General features: G+C 33.6%; 1 long non-coding RNA gene across 1 annotated transcript in view; it reads right to left on the bottom strand.

Moving 5' to 3' along the window:
• Positions 1 to 4,218: 4,218 nt before the first annotated feature.
• LOC146995384 (uncharacterized) overlaps positions 4,219 to 27,925 on the bottom strand; it is a 44,162-nt gene continuing 20,455 nt past the window's right edge. The window contains exon 3 of the long non-coding RNA XR_015043210.1: positions 4,219 to 4,266. This is a non-coding gene — a long non-coding RNA (uncharacterized LOC146995384). The remainder of the gene's footprint in view (positions 4,267 to 27,925) is intronic.

Raw genomic sequence — 27,925 nt, 5'->3', positions numbered from 1 at the left:
AATTTTTTTTTAAAAAAAGACAGCCACTCAAAATAATAAAACTGCAAAAGCAAGTGATGTCGTAGCAAATTTAATAGCGAAAAAATCAAAACCCTTTATTGATGGCTAATTTATAAAAGAATGTATGGAAAGCGTAGCAAACATAATTTGCCCTGAAAAAATGTTTTATTTTTCTGAAATCAGTTTATCTCACTAAACTAGAGCCACAAGAACTGAAGAGTTGGGGAATTCAGTTAAAAAGCAAATGCATCAATTTAAAATTTTATTCGTTAGCTATGGACGAAAGCACTGATGCTTCTGATACCGCACAATTGGCAATCTTTACCAGAGGAACATTTAAATTTGAACATTATAATATCATGGAAGAAATGGTTGCATTAGTATCGTTAAAAGACATAACCAAGTCTGTAGATTTATTCGATGCATTAAAAACGACGATGAAAAGGTTTTCCTTATCTGTGAAAAATTTATTATCTATCATAATCCGATGGAGCCCCAGCCACTTATTAAAACCCTATTAATGGGGGCCTTATTAAAATGATTAATAATGAAGCCGTCGCTGCTGGCAATATGATCTTAATGGCATATCATTGTATTGTAGATCATTTACGTGGAAAAATTTAAAAAATGGTAAGTGTATTAAGAGTTGTTATAAAAACCATTAACTTTATAAGAGCAAAAGGACTTAATAATAGACAATTTCAAAATTTTTTAAGGTAATGGGCACTGAATTTGCAAATGTTTTTTATTACGCAGAAGTGAGATGGCTCAGTAAGGGGGAAATGCTCAAAAGATTTTACGATTTAAGAACTGAAATAAAAGTATTCTTGGAAACAAAAGGGAAATCTGTGATTGATTTTGAAGACGAAGATTGGGTTTTAGATTCAGCTTTTTTAGTAGACTTAACAGAACATTTGAATGATTTAAATTTGAGACTTCGAGAAAAAAATCAACTTATTAATAAGATGTTTCAAACAATAACAACGTTTGAAAGAAAGTTAAAATTTTGGCACGATCAAATGAAAGTAAAAGATTTGACACATTTCAGTACTTTGATTGCACATAAACCTGTGAGTTGCATAAAATATGTATGCTGCATTAATTTTTTATTTAATTCAAGAGTTTGAAAGTAGATTTCAAGATTTTCGAAAAAATGAGTATTTCAACATATTTTCTACCCCATTTTCTCTGGAAATAAGTAAATTACCTTCAAATCTTCAAATGGAGTGCATTGAACTTCAAACTGATATTCAACTGAAAAATTTGAAAATGTTTCTTTACTGAAGTTTTGTAAAGATTACCTGCATCGCGATAAATATCCTAGTTTTCACAATCATCTTTATTGTCTTCAACTTTTGGCAGCACCTATATTTGTGAACAATTATTTTCAAGAATGCAGCATACAAAAAACAAAAATATCTTGAAAATGCATTAAGAATTGCAACCTCTTCTATTGAACCCGATATCGATTTGCTTCTTCAACAAAAGCAAATTCATCCATCCCATTAATTTGAATTTTTCCATCTTTTATGAGATCCAAACTAAATGAAACGAAACTTTTACAAAATAATAATAAATATGTACTTTTACATATCTAATTCAAATTAAAAAATTAATAATAAAAAGTTAACTTACTTTAATATGTAGAGGTTTATATTTATTTTAAATAATTAAGTTATTGAAAATAATATTAATCTAATTTGTTATTCTATCCTGTAAGCCTTCATTCCCCTTACTGTCAGTGTCAGAATATTTAAATTTTGTAGCGCCCGTAGGAATGCAAATTCTACGTTGAAGAAAGAGTTTAAAAACCGAGTTTCGATAGGAAAGAAGAAGAGTTAGGCTACAGTTGCCACCTCTGCTGTTTAAACGTTGGCTCCCAGCGTATTGCTGGTTCATGTGGCTTAATTGCATTTACTTTCTGCCTCTAGCTTCGACGGGGGTTTAAGAAACGGGATCTAGCTGATCCCTGTAGTTTAGTTCTATCATTTTTTCATATCTTCAAACCTTTAGTTTCGTTATCTGATTTCAGTTACCGCCCAAGAAGAGGCGTAGTTTCGTTAGCGTCGAGTTGACGCATTGTAAATTTTAAAGAGTTAATAAAGGGTACTTTTAACCCCTCTCTTGTGCAGTTGCTACTATTCCACTTTTCACAGAAAAGTGAATCTACTGAACTCTACAAATAAAACAACATAGACCTAATTTTTATTTCAATTTGTTAAAAAATATTGTACATGTGGCCCTGCAATTTTTTTTTTCTTTGCCGTGACGCCCCGTAATTTTGTTTTCTTTGAAATGCGGCCCTCAAACGGTCATAGTTTAGACACTCATGGTATAAACAGACTGAAGACTGTTTTATTGTAATAGTTGCAAATGGAAGTGTGGAACAGAATTCTGCAAGAACGAGTTGTGCAATTTTGATGAGATATCCGCTAATTTTCATGGTTCAATGAATGCCAACTTTGATGATCGAAGGGATAACACATAAATACCAAATAGTCATTCAAAATCACAATATAAATAAATATAATACATATACAGAATTTTTCTAAGTACAATATAACCATATAATTCTTTATACTTCGTGGCCTATATATAAATATTCGTCTACATGCATGAGCAATATGCATTCATTACAGCTGTTAGGATATTTACCCTATTGTAATGCAGTTGATGATTCCGCTGGAAATTAACATTACATAAAAACTGAATTTTTTTATGTATATCTAGTAATAGCTGGCTTAAATTGCATTTCAAAAAAGAAATTTTTTTTAAAAAGCAAAGGGCCTCTTAGCAGGATTCTTGATAGCATATTTTGTATTTTGTTTTCAAGTGACTCACTGTATACTGAATTAGCTCGGATTAGCCTCTGCGATTGTTAAGATGTTCACATGGAGGGGGGCGAGAGTTACATATAAGACAGTCTTATGCATATCAATTTGGCAAATTGAAAATATTCTACGAGAAAGAAAATTAAATGGTCTAAATGGCATACCCCGAAGCAAAATTAATTAAATATATTTCAAGTCTAAACGTTAAAACTAAGTTATAACTTATTTCAGTACATACTTTTAATGAAGACAGATATAATTTAAGACGGATGCAGTTTGAAGGCATAAGACGATTATTATTTTCTGGCTAGGTTAACACGTTGACTGCCGATCCAAGTTAGGGTACATTATACGAGCCAGTCGCAGTAATTTTATTGAATTAAAAAAAATTCCGAAAAGTGAGTACTTTATGTTTAGTTGTGTGAAAAATATTATTGCATTCCATGTTTCACTTATGAACATGCAAAGGAAAAGTAAAGATTACTTACCAGATCATCAGAAAATGTGAAACTATTATTTTAAAAAATTTTATTATTCGGTTCATTTATATACGGGCAGATGTTAGGCGTTCATATATAGGTTATTATCTTCATTTATAATTCAAGTTCTGGTCAGTGCACTTACATTATATTTCTTTCGAAATATATATATATATATATATATAATATTTGTATTAGATCATTCCAAATCTTAAACCTAAGTATATTTTTAATTCATAAGCAAATCAGTCCACCAGTTGGTCACGAGATCCCCAAAACAAACCTATCATGATCCACCGATGGCTCACGTAGAAGTTAAATTGTTAATATAAATAATATCCTCTTTATAATTTGGAACAATGTATATATTTTATCATCATTTATTTTATTCTTTTTTAGTATTTTGATGACTTTTACTTTTCTAGAAGAATTGTCGTATTTTTTTAAGATTACTTTATATTTTTAAGTGTATTTTTAAGATATGGACTTATGCATTCATTTGTTTAGATCACATGACTGATTTTTTCTAGGCCTATGCATCTCTACAGTACTGCTCTGATAGGCCATATAAGATATGTCTTTATCTAACAACTGCTTATCCCAGAGAAGTCTTTTCGGATTTTTAAGAACCAATAGAAGGCCCTAGTGGTGAAGAAAATTGTAGAAGTAAAGTGCCTTCACAGGTCGTAGACTTCACATACGATTATTGATTCGGATTCGGAACAATATCATATTTCTTCGTATCCTGCTTATTTTTAGTTGAAGGCAAATGATTGCTGCTTAAAGGAAGATGACTTGTTATTAAAAACTACTTATACTATGTATATATGTAATTCTATATTAATTACCAAGAAAATTTTTAACTTATGAAAAGTACTAAAATTAAAACCATTTAAAATATAAATTACCTTTGCTATAAATTTGTTGTCGATATCCCACACTTCGGAGTTTGGTCACTACAAAGAAGATACAAAAATTAAAGATTTGCAAATGAATAGTAGTAATTTGAAATAATCAATTTATATATTGTCTCTCGAGTATATTCAGAAGTCGAAAATTTTATCTAACCTATAGCAGACGTGAAAGAAACCTGTTTGCGAAATACATGACTCACCGGAATTCAATAACGTAGAAATTATTTCTCCGAGAATTGCTCAATTCTGAATTGCCAACCAGTGTCATATATTACGCAGCTGCGATAAATAATATACTTTCTGTTTTTCGTGTGTGAGATAATTATTAGCTAATTTATATCATACCTGGTGGTTAAATATGTTTTATCCCAATACAGTATTTTGAAACACAGTTCTCATTATTAATAAAAATGCAAATCTCATCTTTATTGCACCAGAAAAAAATTTTTCTCATAAATTACTTGCTCTATTCTATACTAATTATATATGTATAAATAAAAATAAATTAAAGCAATTCTTTATGATGCAATTCCTTAAAAGTAAATGTTTTTTTAATGTAATTTGTTTAGGGTGTGCTAGAAGCTTAGCTCTCAGTGTTATGGAAGCTTAGTACTTTAAAAGCTTATTAAACAGCTAGCAAGCTAGAGATTCTGGGCCCTTGGACAAAACTTAAGTATATATATATATATATATATATATACATATAGCTAAATCAAAATTATATTGGTAAATTAATTAATTAATTATCAAACTGGCGATTGCACTTAAACAGAACTCTTGAGTGCTGGATTTTTGTTTTGCATGTCTATTATCTCTAAAACATGTTTATATATTAGTATATATATATACATACATGATCTAGTTTTTGCCAAAGATGAAACTAATTTACTGTTTAGACATGATTGAGGAAAACTGTTGCGTAGATGACTGGTGGGGGAGGGGAATCACAACTTGACAGTTAAAACATCATTTTTTTTATTTTGAACAAGAAAAAATTGTTCAGAAATAATTTTTGCTTAAATTGGTACCACACTAGGGATGCTAAACGCGTCCCACAATTTCTACATATGCAGATTACATTTCAGAAAATAAAAAGAAAACAAGGTGAAGCGAGAGATGAAGTTTACTCAAGCGGCAGGGTTCCAATTGAGTTTAATAAATTTGTTTCATAATTTTATATTTTGCTTATCCCTCTCCCTTCAAGGTGAAAAAGGCTTGGCGAAAAAAATTCTTTTGAGAGGAGAGCGCTAGTGTTAGCAAAGGAAGAAAAATTTTGTAGAATATTTACAATTGCAATTAGAAAGCAAATTAAGTGCTTCAGGGAATAGCGTTTAGATTTCACTACGCCCCGTCATTTTTTCATGAACCTTCTCACATTTAAATATAGAAAAAGCATACAAAAATATAATAACCAAATATTGCATAATTTAAAAATGGAATTAAGTTCAATTTGTCAATTTAAGTCTCAAGAGATAAGTGTAAAATTATTGAAATACTAGTGAAATATTTTCCTCAAATGTCCTGAATTGGGAGTATCAACCATTAAGAATTCTATGTTTTAGTGGAGTTCACAAAGGCCAGTTGCCTTTTGTAAAGAACTGAGGCCTTTGTAAGTAACTGCCAGCGAACCGCTTAGCCACTGTTGAATATTAATACATCAGAGTTAGCTCAAGCGGATATGCAGAATGGATGGAAATGTTTATACTTGAAGAAAGCTGTGGGCTCTTCCAATTTAGTGTAAAATAAGAAAATTAGAAATGTAACAATAAAAACCATAATTTCAGTAATACTATTATAAAATTTATGGTGTTATAATATAAGTTATAATAATGAAAATTAGTTATATAATGAAATTTAGATTTAATTTTTAAATCTTCTCTTTAAACTCAGTAACCTTTAGTTATCAGTATTGAAATTATCGTCTGATTTTTTATTCTCTTTTAAATGACAAATTAACTACATGTCTTTCACCATTAAATTTTATTTCTGTTTCAAAACATCAGAGTGATTCAATGAATTTTGTTCAAATTGAGATTCAACACCCAAGATATCAGTTTGCAAAACACCTCTTTAGTTCTTTATTTATTTGACAATTAATAAATAATCCCTTATTTATTTTTGTAGCCATGTTTGAAGGCTGTCGTCGCCATACACAAAGAAACTACGAAATGAATTTTAATTTATTTTAGCAAAATCCAAAGAAATGACCGTAAAATGGAATATTACTTTAGAATTTCCGAGAGACAAAAAAGAGATGAATTGTTATTTTGATGAGATTTCGACATATTGTAAGTTTCAATCCCGTGAAGAATGTTTTAAAACCAGTGCCTTTTACAGCGTTTTAAGCATTATTTTAGCGCAAACAAATTATCGATTTTGACAAATGTGAGAGATGGGTTTGAGATTTTGGAACCTCGTTATATAATCCATGACATAGAAACTTAATTAGTACGAAAATGTGACAATTCAGTAGATATTTATTCTGAATTATTATCGCCATAATTTACTTTGCAATTTATAAATGCACTACAGTTGTGTAAAGATAACTTTAAAATGAAAATATGACCACTCAAGATTTTGAGAACTTAATGTTAAAAAATAACGTTCCCTGGATATCGGAGAGTACCTACTATCAGTAATTACATTTCGAACTACTATTAAAATTAAACACAATGCAATGCAAAGCGCAGCTAAAGAGAAAGCTACCCGGAGATGTTTCAGTACTCCAATCTCATGCCGAGCTAACAGCTATTATAACAGCAACAACTGAGAGCAGATACTCTCTCCGGCCTTATATAGTTTTCACTCGGCCGCCGCGATATTTCTATTCTTATTCTCGAAATCACTAGAAGGCGACTTGAGGGTCAATTACCTTTATTAGCTGTGATCAATTACCTTTATTCAATTATAATACCTTTTACGGTGATACAGGGACAGGACCAAAATATTGCCAAATGATCTCCAGTTTGGTGACAAAAATTATTCGAAAAAACGGTTGCTAGCTTGGCAATATTTCGCCAAATTACCGAGATACTCATTTACTCAATGTTAAATGGACTTTCCCCTGTATTCTAACTTTCCAGCATCCTTATTTTCATGTTACATTATGCAAAAGAAATACAGCAATTTCATATAGAATTACATTAAAATCATCTATCTCTAAACAAAATTCGCAACTATTTAATAGATTCTTTTCCCTGAAAAAAGGCACGCGAACGACAGCTGTGATTATGTATTTCATAAATCCATTTACTGTTATAAATGCATTTTATAACAATAAATGGATTTATGAAATAAAAACTTTGTTATAAATGCAATTTGATTAGTATTTTTTCTTCTTTTTAGTTCATTATGTTTATTAAGATTGTTTCTGTGTGTTTTTGATGTTAATAAATTTTATTTATTAATAATTTTGAATTGCTTAAAAACTTCAAATAAAACTCATTGACTCGACTAAAATTGATTTCAATTCATATCTAGCTATACTAATATGATTTTTAATATACAGAGTGCTCAATAAAAACCGTATCACTCGTTTTAATTGCGGAACGGTTGCAGCTATAGTTGTGTCTAGGTATGGTAAAGCGGCTATGCACTACTAGGAGAGACCGCTTACAGCGCCACCTGGTGGAAAATGGCAGAGTTAACCTTCCTACCTCGTAAATGTTAGGAGAAAAAGGTGATTACAAAGATGTAGAACATCATCAACTTAAGACACTTTGTGCATATGATTGCTAAAAATATAACGCTGAGAACTCACATTTGTATCTTCGCGATTTCCGAACATGGACCTTATAAGAAATAGACTAACCCAAACGGGTTTTCTCCCTTGTCTGAGGCGTTGCCGGCTGTAACCTTAATCACATCCGGAGGAGTAGGGACGACTTCCAGAAATTTACATTGATTGCTTATTGCAGCGTGTATAATTGTCAAGAAAAAGCTGGTTGTAGCGCCTCATTTCACAAATTAGAATTTCTCCATGTTTTTATTTTTGAAATTGAGATTGATTTTTAAAAATGTAGCATATTTATCGAGCATAATTAACATTCCAAATAATTATAAAGCTATTGCATGCTTTCAGGACTGGATATTTTTTTTAGCTTTTCCTATGCTGTAAGGAAATTTGTAACTACTTCTTTTAGAAAATAATATTTTAAATCTGAACTAATAGAAAATTTCAAACAAGCAATTTTCTCTTGCAATTTTTATGTTTTTATTGGTGTAAATAAGTAAAAAATATTAAAATATTTAAAAACGAATTTTTGAAAGTTTTGTTTAAAATTCTCAATTGTGCTGATTTTTTAAAATTATAGTACAATTTCTATAAAGGAATTTTATTTCAATTATATTTCATAATACATCATAGTGATAAACACTTTTGACTCCTTAATAATTTTTATACATTTAATTCTAATATTAAAATTGTATTTAACCGTAATGATTAATTTTGCTTGTATTTTATAATGATTATTTTTTTAATTTATTTTTAGTTCTGCATAAGATTTTTTTATTTATTGTTAATTTAATTTATTAGCCCATGCATGAATACATGTATGTTTCTCGCACTGTGACAAAAAAGACAGTATCTAGAGCCATCGAATTTTGAATAATGTAATCCTCCACCCGAACATAGGCATCTGGACGGCCGAATTTCAAATTTGTTTTAATCTATTTCACATTTTGTAAAATTTTAACGAATTTTCGATTAACAAACTCAGCGAGTTCAGAGCGAGCACTGTACGGATATGCTATTTTCAAATGTATGTGGTTTACGGGCGAAGAACATGATATTTAATAAATATAGGTAACACACAAAACTTTAAAAAAAGAGTGCTTCTAGATTTTATTTTATCTTTTTTTTTCCCTTCATTACGCTCAGAAAATTTTATGCTCCGAATTTTATGAATTATTAAAATAACTAATCCACTTTAATGTTAATAATTTAATGATCATATAATCAAATAAATATGATCGTTTTATAATGTTATAGTTTGGAAAATTACTGCCTGAAAGTGCTCATTAAATTTAAAAAAAAATTATCAGATCTTGTTTAATTTTACCTTATTTATTTCAAAGCATCGCGTACTATCAATCTCATTTAATTTTACTTTATTTTTAAGAAAAGTTAAGCTCATAAATTTTGTGCTTAGAGTTTTTAGTGTTTTACCAAAGTAAAGATGTTTGTACAAGAATTACGCGTGAAAAAAATGCGCGAAATGCAGTAAGTAAAAAGTGCTTTAATGAGATATATTAAATCCTATTTGGAAAAAAACTGTGGCTTTCATAATCTCATCACTATACAACGTATCAGTTTTAATAATTAAAAAGAGTTATGTGATACAAACGCCATAGGTTTCAGTGCTAAAGTAAACCAGATCGTCCCTACTCTTTCTTGCCGACATGTCGGTGACGCGCGCTCCGCCCACTGGGTTAGTCTACCTCTTATAAGGTCCATGTTTCCGAAACTGTGACGTCACGAAACTTGAATTAAAGGAGAAAAGATCATCTTCGGACAAAAAACGAGCCTGCATCATGTCACAATAGTATCGTTGTACTTCACGATCAAGAAGACTGTCGTTCAAAACCCGCGGCGTGTATCCTTATACTGATTAGCTTTACAAAGAGTAGACAATATGCAGATCGTGCACAATCGTGTCGCAAAACGCATCAACTCAACGCAACTTGAGCTTGATGAGCGAAATTTGTGCGTTATGCAAGTGTATTAAATATCATCTGTTCACCTGAAACAGCTACAAAAGAGATATTTCCTCGGGGTTTATGTTGAAGTGCAAGTCAGGGAGCGATTTTCAAAATACGGTTGTTGTGAGATGGTTTTAATTTACGGTGAAATTGTGCGCAAGGCACGATTGGCAGCGCGGTTGTATCGGCATTTTTTTCCTGCAGACCCACATCCTTCTCACAAAACCATCCTAAAAGCTGTGAAAGGTTTAAGAGAGACAAGACTGTGTGAGTAGCTGTATTCGATCTGGAAAGCCAGCTAAGGTAGAGTAGAAAGTACAACCGGAAGATGTACTATCATACGCCCTCACATATCCGCACAGCAACACAAGAGAGATAACTGAAAACTGTGGCTTCTCAAAAAGTCGCGTTTGGAAAATCCTAAACAAGTTAGGTGCTCAGCCATACCCCAACACCTCATCAGGCAATACTGGACGGGGATGCCAAAAGAAGTTTTTAATGGTACAACTTCGTCATGAACCAGATAGAGGTCCAGTCAAAATTTTTGGCAGATATAGTGTGGACGGATGAGGCATCTTTTCGCGGAATGAACTATACAGTAAGCTGCACAACCAATTACTGGGAAAATCCATCATGTTCTGCCGACGTGCGACATCAAACACGGTTTCCGATTAATGTTTGGCAAGGAATATAAAATAGCAAGCTAATTGGCACAATATTTTACTAGATTGTGTTAACGGTCCAACAATATTTAATACACTGGTTATCATAAATTAAGGTAAAATCACAAAAATAGCGATAACTCCTTTAAAAATAAGCCAAACCGTGTAAAATTTGAATATGTTGCCAAGTAAGAGTAGCTGAGTAAAACTCCATTATGCAAATTAGTGGCGCTGCACTCGGAATACGTCATCTGGGAGCATAACAGTAAGCATGTTTGAGAGCAAGCCCACATATTTCACTGTGATAGTGACATCAGAAATCTGAGGTAGCCAATTCGTAACAATGATCTCTAGGCATTATTTGCCTGCAGAACTACAACAGAAAGCCATTGGGAGACGAGAGGCAGGACAAAGTCAAACAGAAGTGGCCAGATGGGTAAATGTGAGTCCTTCTGTGGTTCATAGACTTTGGAGGCAATTTCAAATCACAGATTCGGCATCTAGGAGGTTCAGCCGAGGACGGCCAACTGCTACGACGAACGCCGATGACCGATATTTGACATTATGTTCACTCAGGAATAGAACCGCTACTCCGACTCTTCTTAGATCCTTCCTTGCTGCAGCCACCGGAAGGTTCGTTTCAACGTCAACTGTGCGTAGAAGGCTTCACGAAGGTGGTCTGTATGCGAGGAGAACAATCATTTGCGTCCTGCTCAAGTCACGCCATAGGAGGGATCGTTTGTAGTGGGCACGACAGCATGTCCACTGGACGCCTGAGCAATGAAGGGCTATTCTCTTTACGGATGAGTCCAGCTTTAGTCTAGAACGCCATAGTAGGCATTATTTGATATGGAGAGAACCTGGAACCCGTTATCATCCGTCAAACATGAAATCCGTGAAAGAGATGCATAAGGCAGAGGCAGTGTCTGTGTTTAAGGTGGCATCTCTTTGGGTGAACGCACAGACCTACATGTTTTTCCAAGGGGAACAGTGAATGCTCATGTTTATAGAGATGACATCATTGATGCTTATGTGCGCCAATATACCGGGGCAATAGGTGGTGCTTTCCTGTTACAGGACAACAATGCAAGACCACACAGGGCTCGCATCGTATATGATTATCTTCAACAGGAAACAATTATGTGCACGGAGTGGCCAGCTCGATCCCCGGACTTGAATCCTATCGAGCACGTTTGGGATGCTTTAGGGAGACGTTTAGCTGCTCTCAATCCACCGCCTTAGACCCTTGCCGCGCTTGCAACTGCTTTGCAAGAGGAATGGCTCTCGCTTCCTATGGAACTGATAGACCGCATAATTGAAAGCATCACACATCGCTGAATGCGCTGTATTGCTTCTAGAGGCGATTATATTCCATATTGAAAGATACTTTTACTATAGCAAACTGACATCTTCGATTTGTTCATTGTATACATGTGCTAATTTCTATACTATCATAATTGTCTGGTAATTTCTTTTTATTTTATTTGATACCTCACTATGTGTTGTATATTGTGGGTAAGTTTCATAAAATTCTACATGTAACGTTTTCAGTAATCGTGGTTTTTGTGATTTTTCCTTAATTTATGATAACCAGTGTACTTCTGCAAGACGTAACAACAGATTCTGGTGAGAACCTGCCATTGCTTTAACTCCGAAATGGATGATTCCAACATGAAGACACCCCTGCGCACAAGACGTCACCAATGAAACAGTATTTAATGAATGGAATCGAAGAACGGTTAATCGGGTTTAGTAGTTTCGAAGAGTGGTCTCTGAGTTCACCTGACTTGACGCCAATGAACATTTTCCTATGCGATTCCTCAATAACAGGTGTATGCGATTTCTCCGCAAACATTACAGCACTTTTAAAGTAGTATTACAGATGCTTGTGCAGATGTGTCACCCGCTGTGCTACAATGTGTGCTACTTGAAGTTCGAACAAGGGTCCAGATGAGAATTTCAGTTGACGGAGAGAAGTTGGAACATCGAATTTGAACCTTGTGATATCTAGTTGTTTTTTTCTTCCTAAAACGTTTCATCACGTCACAGTGAAGGAAATCGCAAACAATCAAATGCGTATTTGAAACGCTCTGTTCTCAACATTCATGTCTACAAGGTTTCTTTTTTGACTAAATCGATGATATTCTACAACTTCGTAATTCACTTTTTCCTCCCAATTTGATACCATTTTCGAGATAGGAACGCTAACTCCACCGTTTTCCACCAGATGGTGCTGTTAGCGGTGTCATTTAGTAGAGCATAGCCAGTTTACTAGACCTAGACACGACTGTTATGATTATAGCTGCAGCCATTTTGGCAGTTAAACGGATGGTTCCAGAGTTTAGTGGGTACCTTATGTTATATATGTGATGACATATTTCGTTGTTGATAACTTGACATTAGATAATAGCTTGATTAGGAAATACACCCATATACTTTTGAGTCATGGCTGAAAAAACTGCTGCCTAGCTGGCTGAAACTTGCGGTGTAGTGGATGACCGAATGGAAATTGGAAGAAGCACAAACAGCTTGGTAGTTAAACATCTATTTTTTGGTTGACGAATTTCTTAGCACTTATTTTCTTAATTGATTGAACAAATGGGGCGCTAAACGCATCCAGAGTTTTAGATACACAATTTACATTTTACATAGGGGAGAATAGCTAACAGAGGCTAAGCGGCCCGTTGGAGTAAAAAACGAAGTAGCGGAAGAGGATGCACAGTTAGTTGAGGTACTTTTATAGGCTTTGAAAATTTTTGTTTCAGTTCTGGAAAGAGAGTGGGCAAAAGTTTACAGGAACCCGGATACTGCGGAAACGCAGTCGCCTTAAAGGGGTTGCACTTTAATTAAAAATTAGATATTTAAAGTTTTATTGTCGATATCTTCTAATCAAGTTTAATTTAATAATAAATTATTCTTCATATTTTTATATATTACACATCCCCCTTCAAGGAGAAACTGTTTGTTGACTGAGAAGCCTTTTGAAAATAAAGCATTAAAGTGTTGGTAAAGGAAGGGACATTTTGCACATTACTTACAGTTTTCAATCAGAAATAAATAAAAGGTTTTAAGGTGATATTTAGAAATACTATTTAAATATTATTCAGTAAATAAAATTAAATAAAATTTAGAATCCACATAATCATGATTTTTCAGGGAAGGCTTTTGAAAACTTTGCACACAATACGGAAACTGTAAAAATTTCATACACTCGTTACTTATTCTGAAATGATATAACTAATTTAATAACAAAATTCAACGTTATATTTTCCTGTGAAAATTTAAAAATATAACGCTGATTTTTGTTGTTTGGCTTCTAAGTTAATAAATACCTTATCTGTTTATGAAGAATATAAAATGTTTGTCTTTGAATGATAGTCTATTAAAGGGCTCAAATTTGTAGCCTAAAATTTTGTTAATACTAAATTTCAGGAAAAAAAATTGCCTTCGTGGCTGATATCGAAGTCTATTGACCGGGATTATCAAAAACTTTTATGGTTTGATGAGCTGACATCTGGGGAATTGAAAATTTACCCAATCACGAAAGTCGCATTTGGAGTGGCTTCTAATCCGTTCCTCTTAGCAGCGGCAATAAAACACCCCATAAATAAATACATGCGACATGCGATGGAGGACGTGGGCACAAGGACTCGAATAAAGAAACATATAGGTTTAAGACACAATAACACGTTGAATAAATACTATATTGTAATAATAATAATTTTTTCGGCGTGTTATTGTAATAACAATAACACGCCGAATAAATACTATTTGTAAATATAACGCTAAACATATAGGATCTTTAACTTTTACTTGTTGTTTATAATCTGTTGGCAGTAGCAAATTCTATATCTGAAACTTGACACCTGTCTACAGAAGCAAAACTCATCTTATCATAGGCAGATATGAATAATTAAAGGCAACTGTTAGAAGCAGATGCGAAAATATTAGCGAACTAATTCAAAGGAGCTTTAGAAAATCTAGAATGATATAGGATTTGAAGATTATTCACTTTCTAAATATTGTATAGGACCACTGAAGATATGGGTATCTTTTGGAACACCAAGACAGATAAATTTAGTTTTGACGTTTCTTCTATTTTGGAATTGTTAGAGGACAGACAGAATTCAAACAGAAGTGTTTTGAAATCAGCATGTAAAATTTATGATTAGATAGAGTTAATTATGCCATTTTTAATTAGAATGGAGATACTATATGAAGAATTATAGGAGAGAGTTGTGTAAGGTGTTAACGTATAAGTGAGGAATTGAAAGTTAAATGGGAGAACTCGTGTAGGGAAATTTTTGAAATGGAATCTTTATCAATATCTAGGTGTTAGACTAGAAGAGACATACGCTAATGTGACAATCAAAATCGTAAAAACAACCTTGTATTTAGCGTAAGTATATTGAAACACTCAATCGATTTCGAGGGCAGCTAAAGCAAAGAATGTCTATCGATTCGAAGTTCAGATTTTGAGCTTGAAGGTGCAGTTGCCCCTCGCTCCCTATTTTTAACTTCGCTAATTTTCTTGTCCTTTGTGTTACATGTTTGATCAGATAGCCTGGCTCAGTAAAAGTAGGCGGCCAGTGTAACTCTGATTAAAAATCCGGTTATAACCACGTGCAGTGCTGATAAGGACCACGTGTTTCTGAGACTCCTTTTCCTGTATTTTTCTTCTTTCTAGGTATTTCTTTCTCCTGATGAGGAGGGACCTTTAGCTGCCCTCTAAATCGATTGTTTCAATATACTTAAGCTAAATACAAGGTTGTTTTACGATTTTGATTTAGGTGTTATTTTAAAATAGATCTTACCGAATTCTAATTACAAATTTTTGCCGACGCTAATAAATTAGCATATGGAGTTGTTGCATATGCCCGCTACAAAACATCAGATAAAAATTCTGAAGTTAGCTTTGAAATGTCAAACCGTGGAAGCTTTTCGTGGTGAACAGAATTAGTGAAATTTAAAAAATATCCTATCCAGCGAAATGGAGACATTGCAGAAGTCAATATAATCCAGCGGATGTAATATCAAGAAGGCGCAGAGCAGCATATTTGATATACAATGAAAAATGGCTTAAAAGGCTCAGATGATTACAACAACTTGAAGAAAAATGGCCTCACAGTAAAGTTGAAATTGATCCTTTGACTATGGAGGAGAGATTAAAGTTTCAGATATCAAAATGAATGCGACATTTGACGCATATGAGGAAAAGAAAAATTACCTCCTAGATCTGAATAAGTATATTTTCATTGCAAAGCTATGCAGAATAACAGCCTATATATTAGAATTCATATTTAATGAGTAAAGCAAAAACAAGAAAGACATAATTCAAGCTGAATTAAATGCAAGTGTAATTTCTGACGCAGAAACCTGCTGGATCAAGAAAATACAAAAAGAAAATTTCCCAGAAGAATTAAAGAATCTGAAAGAAACAAAATGAATTCCCGAAGAATCATAGATTCGAGATTTAAACCCAACTTTAGATGAGAAAGAAATTGTTATAATTGGCGGGAGATTACAAGACAGTTTGAAGTTTTACAAAAATTTCTAATGTTATTGCCCGCAAAGCACAGTTTCACCGAACTTATAGTTTAAAATTGTCATATGTAGGCATACCATGCAGGAATTTCTATACGGTAGTTTAAACTCGACAAAGGTTTTGGGTTATAAGAGAGAGACAATGCGTAAAATCTGTTCTAAAACGATGCATAATGTATAAACGTTATAATGCTCGTCCAGGAATGCAGATTTCAGTACCATTGCCAGTTGATAGAATTGAAGAATTCTCCACTTTTTGCGATAACAGCGATAGACATTGCTGGTCCGCTTTTTGTGAAAACAGTAACTTTAAATTTTATATACTTTTGCTTACCTGTGCTGTTAGGCGAGCAGTCCATTTAGAATTACATCTAAATATGACAACAGAATAATTCATGTTCGCTTTCAGAATATTTGCATTTACAAGAGGGTTGTTTTCCGTCAAGTACACGAATAATACTAAAACATTTAAGCGCGCTGAAATGGACTTACCGCAAGTAATGGAGATCTGTTAATCATTCTGAAATAAAGAAGTACTTTTCATTTCACCAAATCAAACGAAAATACATCCTTGAAAGAGGTTCATGGAGGGATGAACTTTATGAAAGATGGATCAGATTATAGAATCATTAGTTTATTTTAAAGCCGGGGACAGAAAAAATGAACAATGCCCTCGCCGAGACTCGAACCTGAACCTCTCGAATACACGCCGAGTGTGCTACCGTTACACAACGAAGGCATGAAGAAAAGAGGGAGAAAATACCTTATAAGATCAATAAAAACAAGTTTGAAGAAAGCAATCGGAAAATATTCATTGACTGTGAAAGAATTAAGAGACAGCTCTGGTCGAAACTGAGGGAGTCATAAACTCGAGACTTTTAACGTATACGTATTCGAAAGTCAGAAGAACCATTTCTCTTAGCACCTGGTTTCTAACAAGGATACTTTATTGAAACGTTTTAATTACAGAAAAATTTTACTAAATTTATTCTGGAAGAGATGGAAAAGCGAATATCTTACGAATCTACGATTAGCGCACGCATACAGTGCAGAATTCAAAAGAATTCCAACAATGTCAAATTAAATTATCTGCCGTTGATAAGCGAAGAACAGTTTCCACGAAACATCTGGTAAATGGTTTGGTTTATTTAATTACGGCAAAGCACACTAGGGCTATCTGCCTAATAAAAAGTGGCCCTAGTGGCTAAAGCACACTAGGGATGCCTTCGTGAAGGACTTTCCAAGGGAAACTGACTCGTATACACGTTACACATGAGGAAAAACTACGAAAACGCCCGTGCAGCTAGCCCGTTCTCGGGATTCGAACCTCGGACCGAACTACCAGCGTTCAACGACTTTACCGCTCGGCCGCTGGTGGGCCTTCTGAGAAATGGATAAGATTGCTGAAGCTTTCCTCGCCCGTGACGGACAGTAAGAGCTTATACAGTATTAAAACTAAAGATGAGACAGTTCAGAAAACTGTCTAACTCTATACCAATTTGAAATACTGTATTTCTTAAATAATAAATAATCTAATTTTGAATTAGGCAGACCACTTCGTTCTTAAATCTTCCAGAACATTTTCAAAACTTTAAACCCCCTTTTTTATTTCTTAGAAAATAAAACATTTATTTTCTTGTTTGACTATAAAAAAATAATTTTAAAAAGAGAAGTTATATTTTAACTTGTATATTAACATTCCATTGGCTAAGGACGAGGAAAAGTAACGTGCCGATTCGTTTCATCCTTCTAGTAAAATATGTCTGCTTTAGAAATAATCATAAATCAAATCATATCTATGCAGATCCCTCGAAAATTAAATACGGATACAAGAGGAGAAAACCTCGAACCGTGCGGCCTCGTTCATAGGCTAATTTTTATGCGAAAAAAATTAAGCAAAGGCTAATAATACGGTATATTTCAACTTTAAAACCCCATTGTTTTACTGTGTATGGTTTTGCGTTAAATATGCTCCAACAAACTTCTGGCAATTGCGTCGCCGTCTTTGCTGAGTTAATAGACTTTGGAAAGATTGTTATGGTGAAACAGGAGCAGTAAAAGCTATAATTCATGTCAATAGGAGATAGTAGAGGATTACTAATAAGGTTAATAGGATATTTTCTATGCAAGTTTAGTCTATGCAGCTCGTTACAACAAGTGTAAATTAACATCAGTATACTACTTTCAATAATAAATTATAATATTAGAAAATAAATAAATGCACTATTATGAAATTTCTTCTCCTTTTAGAATAAAATTAAATTAAAGACAGTAAAAAGATTCCTACTTTTGTCTTTTTTTTTTTTTTTTCAATTTACGTGGATCTGAATTAAATACTCGTATAATAAAAGAAAGAGTTTGTCTGTGTCTTTCGTTCGCGTTGCGCGTAAGCTAATAGACCCACGGCTACGAAATTTGGTACATAGGTACATCTAGACAAGAGGCAGTGCACCTCGAAGCGATTTTTTCGAAATTCGAATTCGATTTTTTTTTATTTTATGTTTTGTGACGAAATCGCGTCATTTTGAGACATAATGGGCTATAGGAAAACGAAATTTTACTCTACACACTCCATTTTCACATCGAAATGAAATGTAGGCACTTAGCTATTTTACGAACTTAAAATAAATTTCGTGTTTCAGTAAATCGATTAAATACGAATTTATTTAACAAAGTGAGCTTAACACCTTTTCAACGGGATTTTTTCTAAAAAAGTTTATTTTTTAAAATGTACAGTTTATTTTTCTTTGATTTTTTGACACGTTAAACTTTCATCCTTGCGACTGCTTTTACAAAAAGAATTTTGGAAAAATGGTAATATTTTGTATTTTTAAAAATGTTTTTAAATGAAGCTTCCGAGTACACTTCTCACATCTTTAAAAATATGATTTTGGCAAAAATTTTCCTGTCTTATTGTTGTAGATAGATTTTTGATGAATTCGCGTCATTTTGAATAGTTTCATTCTTTTAGATATATGGGTTTGGCAACAATTTTTCATCGTATTTCTTATGTCACTGTTTTTAAGAGATTGGCATATTTCATTGTCATTTATATATATATATAATACATTTTTATTGATTTTTTTTTTAATAAAGTTGTTCTGCAGAGTGAAATTCTACGCGGAATTTTTCTTGAGGTGCTTTCATGTTATTTTTTGCCTATTTCACTGTAAGATATTGAAAGGGTTTGCATGATTTTTTTTTTCTTCAACGGAAAGTTGGTTAATTTTTTTATTAGGATAATTAATATTTGTGTTAAGGGATATAGCTTATTTCATTGTAATTTTTTTCTCTTGAAAATATAAGATAAAATATCATTAATTATACTTTGCTTTTCAGAATTTTTTGTTTTTGTATTCTTTTATGCTATTTATTGCTCATTTCACTGTTTTTAAGATACTGAAACGTTTTCAGTGATTTTTTTAGGAAACAAAGTTCTTAACCTTCTTTATACCATTTGCGTTCTTAAGATTTTGCAAAGATAAGTTGGTTAATTTATTTATTAGGATAATTAATATTTGCATTAAGGGATATTGCTTATTTCATTGTAATTTTGTTATACGTAATAACTTTTTTTATGAAGTTGTTCTGAAAAGTAAAATTCTACGCAGTTTTTAAATTTAACGTTTGGTATTATTCCCTTGTGGTGATGGCGATAAGGAGCGCGCCTTGCGCCCTCCGATAAGTGTGGCAACCCTAGAGGAGAAATTTCTTACGAGTAGCGACCAGAGCTAAACAGGCAGGCTGTCGGGCAGTGTGCGCGAAGTTCCTAAATAAAGCTTAATTTTTATTGTGCACTATGTCTTGTTAATATTTATATTAATGCAGTAAGAACATAATCTGTGATATGGAATTCGAGGATTGGTGGTAAAAACATAACCGGAAATCACCATAATGGTAACCCGGACTGTGTTAAATCGTATGAACAGTTCTCAAGCACTTTCGGTTTTGACTACAAGCCATCACTCAAGATCTCCAAACCAGAAGTAATGGATTACATCGGTTTTCGTCCTCCGGATCACAGATGAGTAGTAATTATAGATCATTTTATAATTCTGTTTTCTACTTATCATTTAATTTCATTTTCTTTAGTTAAATTTTTCCTTTTATTTTGGCTTAAAAACCTTGCACAATGTCTGATGTTCATGCTGTCCAAATTCCGGTTTATAACCGATCAGACCCATCTTTATGGTTTATTATGTGTGAAAGTACTTTTGCTCTTGCCACCCCCAAACCTATCACAGAATCCATTACTAAATATAATTATGTAGTTTCTCATCTTCCTCCAGATATCGCATCACTAGTACGGGATTTACTTATGAAACCAGACCCTATTGATCCATATGCAAAGCTTAAAACTGAGTTAATAAATCGTTCAGGAGAATCTTCTCAGCAAGAAATTCGCCAATTATTATCTGGAGAAGAATTAGGTTCTCGAAAACCTTCCGATTTGCTTAGAAATATGAGACGTCGAGCAGAATCTTTAAATGTTCCTGATAACTTAATGTTAGAATTATTCCTTCAACGTTTGCCTTCGACTGTTCAGTCTATTTTGGCAGCGGTTTCCAATTTAACTGTAGATAAAGCTGCAGAAATTGCCGACAGAATTTTAGAAGTAAATCCAACCCCAGGGACTTGTGCCGTTTCTCGCACAGTCGATCAGTCTCTTGAGGATAAATTATTTAAACAAATAGAAAAATTAAACAAACGTATTGATCGCATTTCTCTTTCTCGTGGTCGCTCGCCAAATCGCGGAGATCGCAATAAGGAAAGAAGCAATTACAAAAGGAGAGATTATTCTGTTTGCTGGTATCATAGACGTTTTGGGAAAAAGTGTAGAGATGACAAATGTACAAAACCTTGTTCATGGCAGGGAAACGAAACCAGCAAAGAATAGAGGCGACTTATTCTTTGCCTCAAGTTTCACGTCGCCTGTTCGTTCGTGACCGTAGAACAAACCTTTCATTCTTGGTCGATACCGGCTCTGACGTGTCCTTACTTGCAGCAAATAATTCTCAAAAACGGAATTCGTCCCAACAAACACTTTTCGCTGCTAATTCTTCTACTATTCATGTTTATGGTCAAAAAACACTTTCTTTGGATTTCAAATTAAGACGACAGTTTACATGGACTTTTCTTATAGCAAATGTTAGTACACCCATTCTTGGAGCAGATTTTCTCCATTTCTTTGAATTGGTGCCTGATCTCAGAAACAAATGTCTCAAAGATTTAAAAACGCATTTTAAAACCGTCGGTTGCGTGAAAAATGCAAGCATTTATTCAGTAAAAACTGTATTTAGTGATACACCATATCACAAAATTTTAAAAGAATTTCCTTCAGTTACTAGATTACCAGATCCTAACCAACCTGTTAAACACAACACCGTTCATTATATCATAACTAAAGGTCCACCTGTGGTTGCAAAACCTCGTCGGTTAGCTCCAGATCGCTTAAAAATAGCAAAACAAGAATTTCAAACTATGATGCAATTGGGGCATTTGAGACCTTCGAGCAGCAATTATGCATCCCCACTTCACATGGTTCCAAAAAAGGGAAGTCTGGAATGGAGACCTGTAGGAGATTATCGAGCATTGAACGCTCAAACAATAAAAGACAAATACCCTATTCCATGCTTAGCCGATTTTACTGCTGCATTGCACGGTACTAAAATTTTTAGTCATGTCGACCTGATTAAGGCATACCATCAAATACCAATTAACCCAGCCGACATCCACAAAACCGCCATATGCACACCATTCGGTTTATTCGAAAGTATCCGTATGCAATTCGGCTTATGCAATGCATCTGCGACTTTTCAACGTTTTATAGATGAAGTCACGCGGGATTTAGAAGGCGTTTACGCTTTTGTCGATGACTTGCTCATAGCCTCTAAAGATTCTGAGGAACATTGCAGGCATTTGAAAGCTTTATTTTCCAAACTTCAGGAATATGGACTTTGCATAAATGTTTCAAAATGCACCTTTGGTCAAACATCTATTGATTTCTTAGGTTTTCACCTTAGTGAAAACGGAATTGAACCTCTTCCTGACAAAGTCAAATGTATTTTAGATTTTCCTCAACCTACCACTCTCACTCAGCTTCGCCGATTTTTAGGCATGTTTAACTTTTATAGATGTTTCATACCTAAAGCAGCACATATTCTTTCTCCTTTAATAAAATTGTTAGAAGGCTATATTAATAAAAAGAAATCTTGTTCTCGTGTTCAGGATTCATCCCCACAATTAAATTGGAACGAGAATGCTGAACAAGCCTTTATTGCTGCCAAAAATGCCATTGCTCAGGCTACCCTTTTGAGACACCCTATTCCCGGAGCCCAGCTAAGCATCTGGGTAGATGCCTCAGACGTCGCAATCGGCGGCACACTTATGCAGTTGTCTCAACAAACATGGGAACCTATAGCATTTTTCTCTATGAAACTCAGTAAAAGTCAACAGAAATGGTCAGCGTACGATAGGGAATTATTTTCTATTTATTCTGCAATTAAGAAATTCCGACATATGTTAGAGGGCAGAAATTTTATAATTTATACGGATCAAAAACCGTTAATATACGCTTTTAAACAGAACCCTCATAAATGTTCACCTCGACAATTGCGACATTTAGATTTTATTTCTCAGTACTCTACTGATATTAGGCATGTGCAAGGTTCAAAAAAACGTCGTTGCTGACGCTCTTTCAAGAATCGAAATTGATTCCATAACAAAATCTCCATTTTTGGATTTTAAAAAATTTTCGGAAGCTCAACGGCATGATCCGGAGGTACAAGACCTTCTCAAAAACAACACATCATCTTTGAAACTGGAATTTAAACCGTGCCAATATTCTGATGGTAATATTCTTTGTGACATATCAACAGACATTCCTCGTCCATTTGTTCCGAATTCCTTTCGCAGACTCATCTTTAATCATCTGCATAATCTGTCACATCCAGGAATTGCAGCTACTACGAAGCTTATTTGTTCTCGTTATGTATGGCCCGATATGAAACGTCATATCAAAAATTGGGTGAAATCCTGTGAATCTTGCCAAAAATCGAAAATTACTAGGCATACTAAAGCACCACTGGGCACATTCTCTCTTCCTGATGCACGTTTTTCAGAAATCCATATGGATATCGTCGGACCGTTACCTCCATCAGAAGGCAATGTGTACCTTTTGACTCTCATAGATAGATTTTCCAGATGGCCTGAAGCCATTCCCATCCCGGATATGAAAACGGAAACCATTTGCAGAGCCATCTTCAACTGTTGGATATCTCGTTTTGGCTGCCCATCGATCATAACAACAGACCAAGGTTCTCAAATGAGATCCGCACTTTTGCAGAATTTACGCGCATTTTAGGTACGAACAGAATCACAACAACAGCCTATCATCCAATGTCCAACGGCATTGTTGAACGATTTCATCGACATTTAAAATCTTCTCTCAAGGCTCACGAGACCAATAACTGGACTGAAACACTACCAGTTGTTATGCTTGGTATTCGGACAGCCGTAAAGGAAGATCTACAGTCATCTTGTGCTGAACTGGTGTACGGCACAACTCTCAAGCTGCCTAGTGATATGATAACGTCATCTAAGATATCTCCGTATGACACACAATTTATCACGAATCTTCGGCATAGAATGCAACAATTGAATCCAATAGCAACATCTGCACATTGCCAAGAAAAATGTTACGTAAGTGCTACCTTAAAGTCGTGTACGCATGTATACTTACGTGTCGATCGAGTAAAGCCACCTCTGTGCCAACCATACACAGGTCCGCATAAAGTCCTTTCTAGAACGAACAAAACTTTCACAATTGATGTTAACGGTCTGAAATCTACTGTGTCTATAGACCGTGTGAAACCAGCCTATTTGCTTTCGGACTCTAATTTGCCTGAACTGAAAACAAATAAAGACTTAAAGACAGTTCAGCAGAATAAATCTGCAAACGAACTCTCTAAGACACAAACTGTCACCAGATCGGGAAGACATGTTCACTTCTCTAAGAAACTTGCTTCTTACATAACAATTTAAAAAATTTTTTTTAAATTCATATCTTAACATATTTCTTGTTATTTCATGTTTATTATATGTGTCAATACCTTGTTATATATTGAATTTCATTTTGATCTTTTCTAATTTTATATTCTAATTTTGTAACCATGTAAAAAATACCCGACAGTACGGATCCTCTAAGATAATTTCATAACCTATGTCGTTCCTTTGAATAGTCATTAAAGGAACTGGGGGGAAACTCTGTGGTGATGGCGATAAGGAGCGCGCCTTGCGCCCTCCGATAAGTGTGGCAACCCTAGAGGAGAAATTTCTTACGAGTAGCGACCAGAGCGAAACAGGCAGGCTGTCGGGCAGTGTGCGCGAAGTTCCTAAATAAAGCTTAATTTTTATTGTGCACTATGTCTTGTTAATATTTATATTAATGCAGTAAGAACATAATCTGTGATATGGAATTCGAGGATTGGTGGTAAAAACATAACCGGAAATCACCATACCCTTCAGCCATTTTTCCGGTACATTTAAAAGCCAGACGAAGGCTGGCAGCGAAGCTGCTAGTTAATTATAAAATTTATGGGTTCTGAATTATCTCTTGCAACATGAATATGTCTTAAAATGACACCCAATTGATCCGTCTTCGATATATCTTCAGTAGTGTAGAATAAATAATGAAAGGGAGACACGTTTATCTGTTCACAAAATTTTGTTCTAAATTATGACCAGCACATTGAATTAATTCATTTTGTATGGTAGAGCACAAATATGATACACTTCCTACAGGCATTTCAAAACCTCATTTCATAATGTTGTCATATTTACTTAATAATTTAACTTGCGATAAAAAATTGCCATTATAACTAGTGTTCATATCTTAACTATACTCGCAAAAAGCTAAAACATGTTCCACAGCTTAAGTATAAGGTTAAATAACCCGTTCTAAAACTCTTTTCCAAAACTTTGTCTCGCATCAGATTTATTCTTCAAGGTTTTTTATCAATTGCACTTTTTTTTTCGTGCTTCATACATTACGCTCGCTTCCACATGTAATTTGGAAGAACTGTGTATTTTAATTCTCACAGTTAAAATTTTCTAATCTCTAATACCCGAACGCTAACTATTATTAAAGTTAGAAAACACCCAACAACGTTTTTTAGTATGTAGAATCCCATAATTTAGAATAACACAACCAATGACATGGTAGTACATGTCGGTACTTCGTCATGAATGTATCATATGCTACACTAAAACGCCTTTTGATTGTTTAATATCATTTGGAAATAAGTCATCTCAGTTAATTCGAAATTTTCTCATATCATGAGTAATATTTTTACCTACATAATTGCCTACATCTGCTGACGTGCATATACCTTTATCTATTTGTTCTGTATGCTTATTGTCGGCTTTACTAGCAGAGGCGACTTCAGCTGGTAATATAGTTTTTTTTGTTTAGGCTCTTCAACCTTACGTGCACAGACGATATCTACTGAAGAATCTTTTTCTGGAAATGATGTTTTAATAACAAAGTCGTCTAATTTTTAGAGCTTTTTTAATTTTTATGCTTGTTCTTTTCTTCATTTTTTGGTTCTTTTTTTTTTTTTTTTTCTTATTCATTTTAATTAACATATATAGTACTTTATTAATTGTTATGATTATTCTATATTTCTTACGTTTAAATTTTATTTTCCAACTCAAACTAAGAAAGGAGTTCTAAGAGCTAAAATTAAATATAGCATACAGGCTATTATAAGACGAGGGCACTTACCAGTTCTGGTTGCCCTTTCATTAAATATGCATGCGCAGTTTAATTGAAACTAACATATTTTGTTCATGATAAAAAAATGTTTTTTATGCTTTTGTAGTTCCTTTGCTCATATATATATAAAACACAATAAAAAAGTATAAAGTTTTATATTTTACTTTGACGGTCGGCCGAAAGGGTTTGTTAAGGTTTTTTTACTCTCCGGTTGAGCTTGCAATCTACAAGTCTGCTGTTACACTCACTCCTGCTAACCCCCTTTTTTTTCTTTTTAGCTTAATTATTAAATATCATTTTCTTCGCACTTACGCCATATCTAATTCAATAGAAAAAGTACTGAGTATTTAAAACAGCATATCAGTATACGTTTGGAGTTCAGTTCATCATATCAAAACTCAGTTTTCTTACTAAGCTAGCTTTACAAAATTTTTTTGACTTTTATTATCAACGTGATGTGTGTTTACTTTATTTATGCCACATCATGTTCTTGGCGCTTACGCCACATAAAATTCGATTCAACAGCAAAATCATAAAATATTTAAAAACAGCATATCGTTAGAATTTCCGATAGACAGTCTAGCGCTCTCGATATAAAAGTGTTTTATTTCGTATAGTGTTGCCATTCTTCGCTTTGAAATCGTTGAGTTTGTTAATCAAAAATTCGTTAAAGTTTCACAAAATATGAAACAGATAATAATTCCAAATTTGGGTTTCCAGATCCCATATCCGAGTAGAGAAATATGTTATTCAAAATTTGATGGCTCTAGGTTCGTTATTTTTTCACAGTGCTAGAAACATATATTCTTTAATGCAGATTCTTCATTATTTCTTTAAATATAATACAGGGCGATAATATTGATGGCAACAACTTGAAAAGTGAAACAACGCTTGTAATGAATCAACGCAAAATGCCAAAACGAAATTAATACTCCTTCTGGGCAAATTTCGCCTTTGGACTAATAATAGTAAACGTTATACAAAATTTGATGGCTCTAGGTACTGTTGTTTTACCACAGTGCGAGAAACATACATACATTTATGCAGATTCTTCATTATTTAAGTTCTTTAAATATAGTGCAAGGCGATAATAAATGGTGGCAGCAATTTAAATAGGGATATAACGCATTTAAGTGTTTCGACGTAAATTGACGTTTCCAGACTAATATCTCATTTGGGAGTAACGGCCGTTTTGAGCTAATAAAAAATTATTATCACAAATAAAACAGGCGAGTTTTTTGTTGGATTGCGCATGCGCATTTTTTGGCAGTGCTGCTTAAACTGCAGAAACGCCAATATGTGTAAACAAAAGAATTTATTACGTAGCACTGTAATTTACAAATAAATAAGATAGGTTGCTGTGGCATTCTGTTTTATTTCTAATTTTTAGATTATTCTAAAAAAAGATCTAAATCTCTCTTATAATTAATAGCATAATGTATTCACAAAATTTTAAATTAAATCTGTACAAATAAAATATCAAAGATGGTTTCGGCAACAAATTTATTAATTTAGAATATTACTTTTCGAATATTCAAAAATAAAAAAGTAATGGGCCTTAAAACTCGCGGGCCTTCAGGCATTGCCTAATCTTGCCTATCTATTAGCTTCTCCTTTGAGTTTAACTTCTAGTGTTATCAGGAAAGCAAATCTTATCTCACATTACATATATTACATTTTACACAAAACCATCATGTTACATTCCATTGTAAGCTACATATTTATAATAGCGGTATATTTATAAATAATAATAACTAAACCTATTTTTTATAGTTTATTCTTTGGAAGTACGAGTTTTTAACATCATTTATTTAGAGGTAAGAGTTTCAATGCTAAAAATATTAAACTTAGAGGCCTGAAAAAAGATATTTTTCATGAACAGTTTTTCATAGACAAGGGCGGATGGGGCTATCGGGTATTCGAGAAATTTCCCGAGTCGCTGGTGACCGTGGCGTCGCCCTATCAAGTAACAGCGATGGATTAAAAACTAAAATATGAATAATAACTGTATAATTCAAGC

This window comes from Stegodyphus dumicola, chromosome 9, assembly GCF_044657685.1.
Source record: "Stegodyphus dumicola isolate Sdum_Otavi_A_Nest chromosome 9, ASM4465768v1".
In the NCBI taxonomy this organism is placed as follows: domain Eukaryota; kingdom Metazoa; phylum Arthropoda; class Arachnida; order Araneae; family Eresidae; genus Stegodyphus; species Stegodyphus dumicola.
This window is presented reverse-complemented; position numbering and strand designations above follow the sequence as displayed.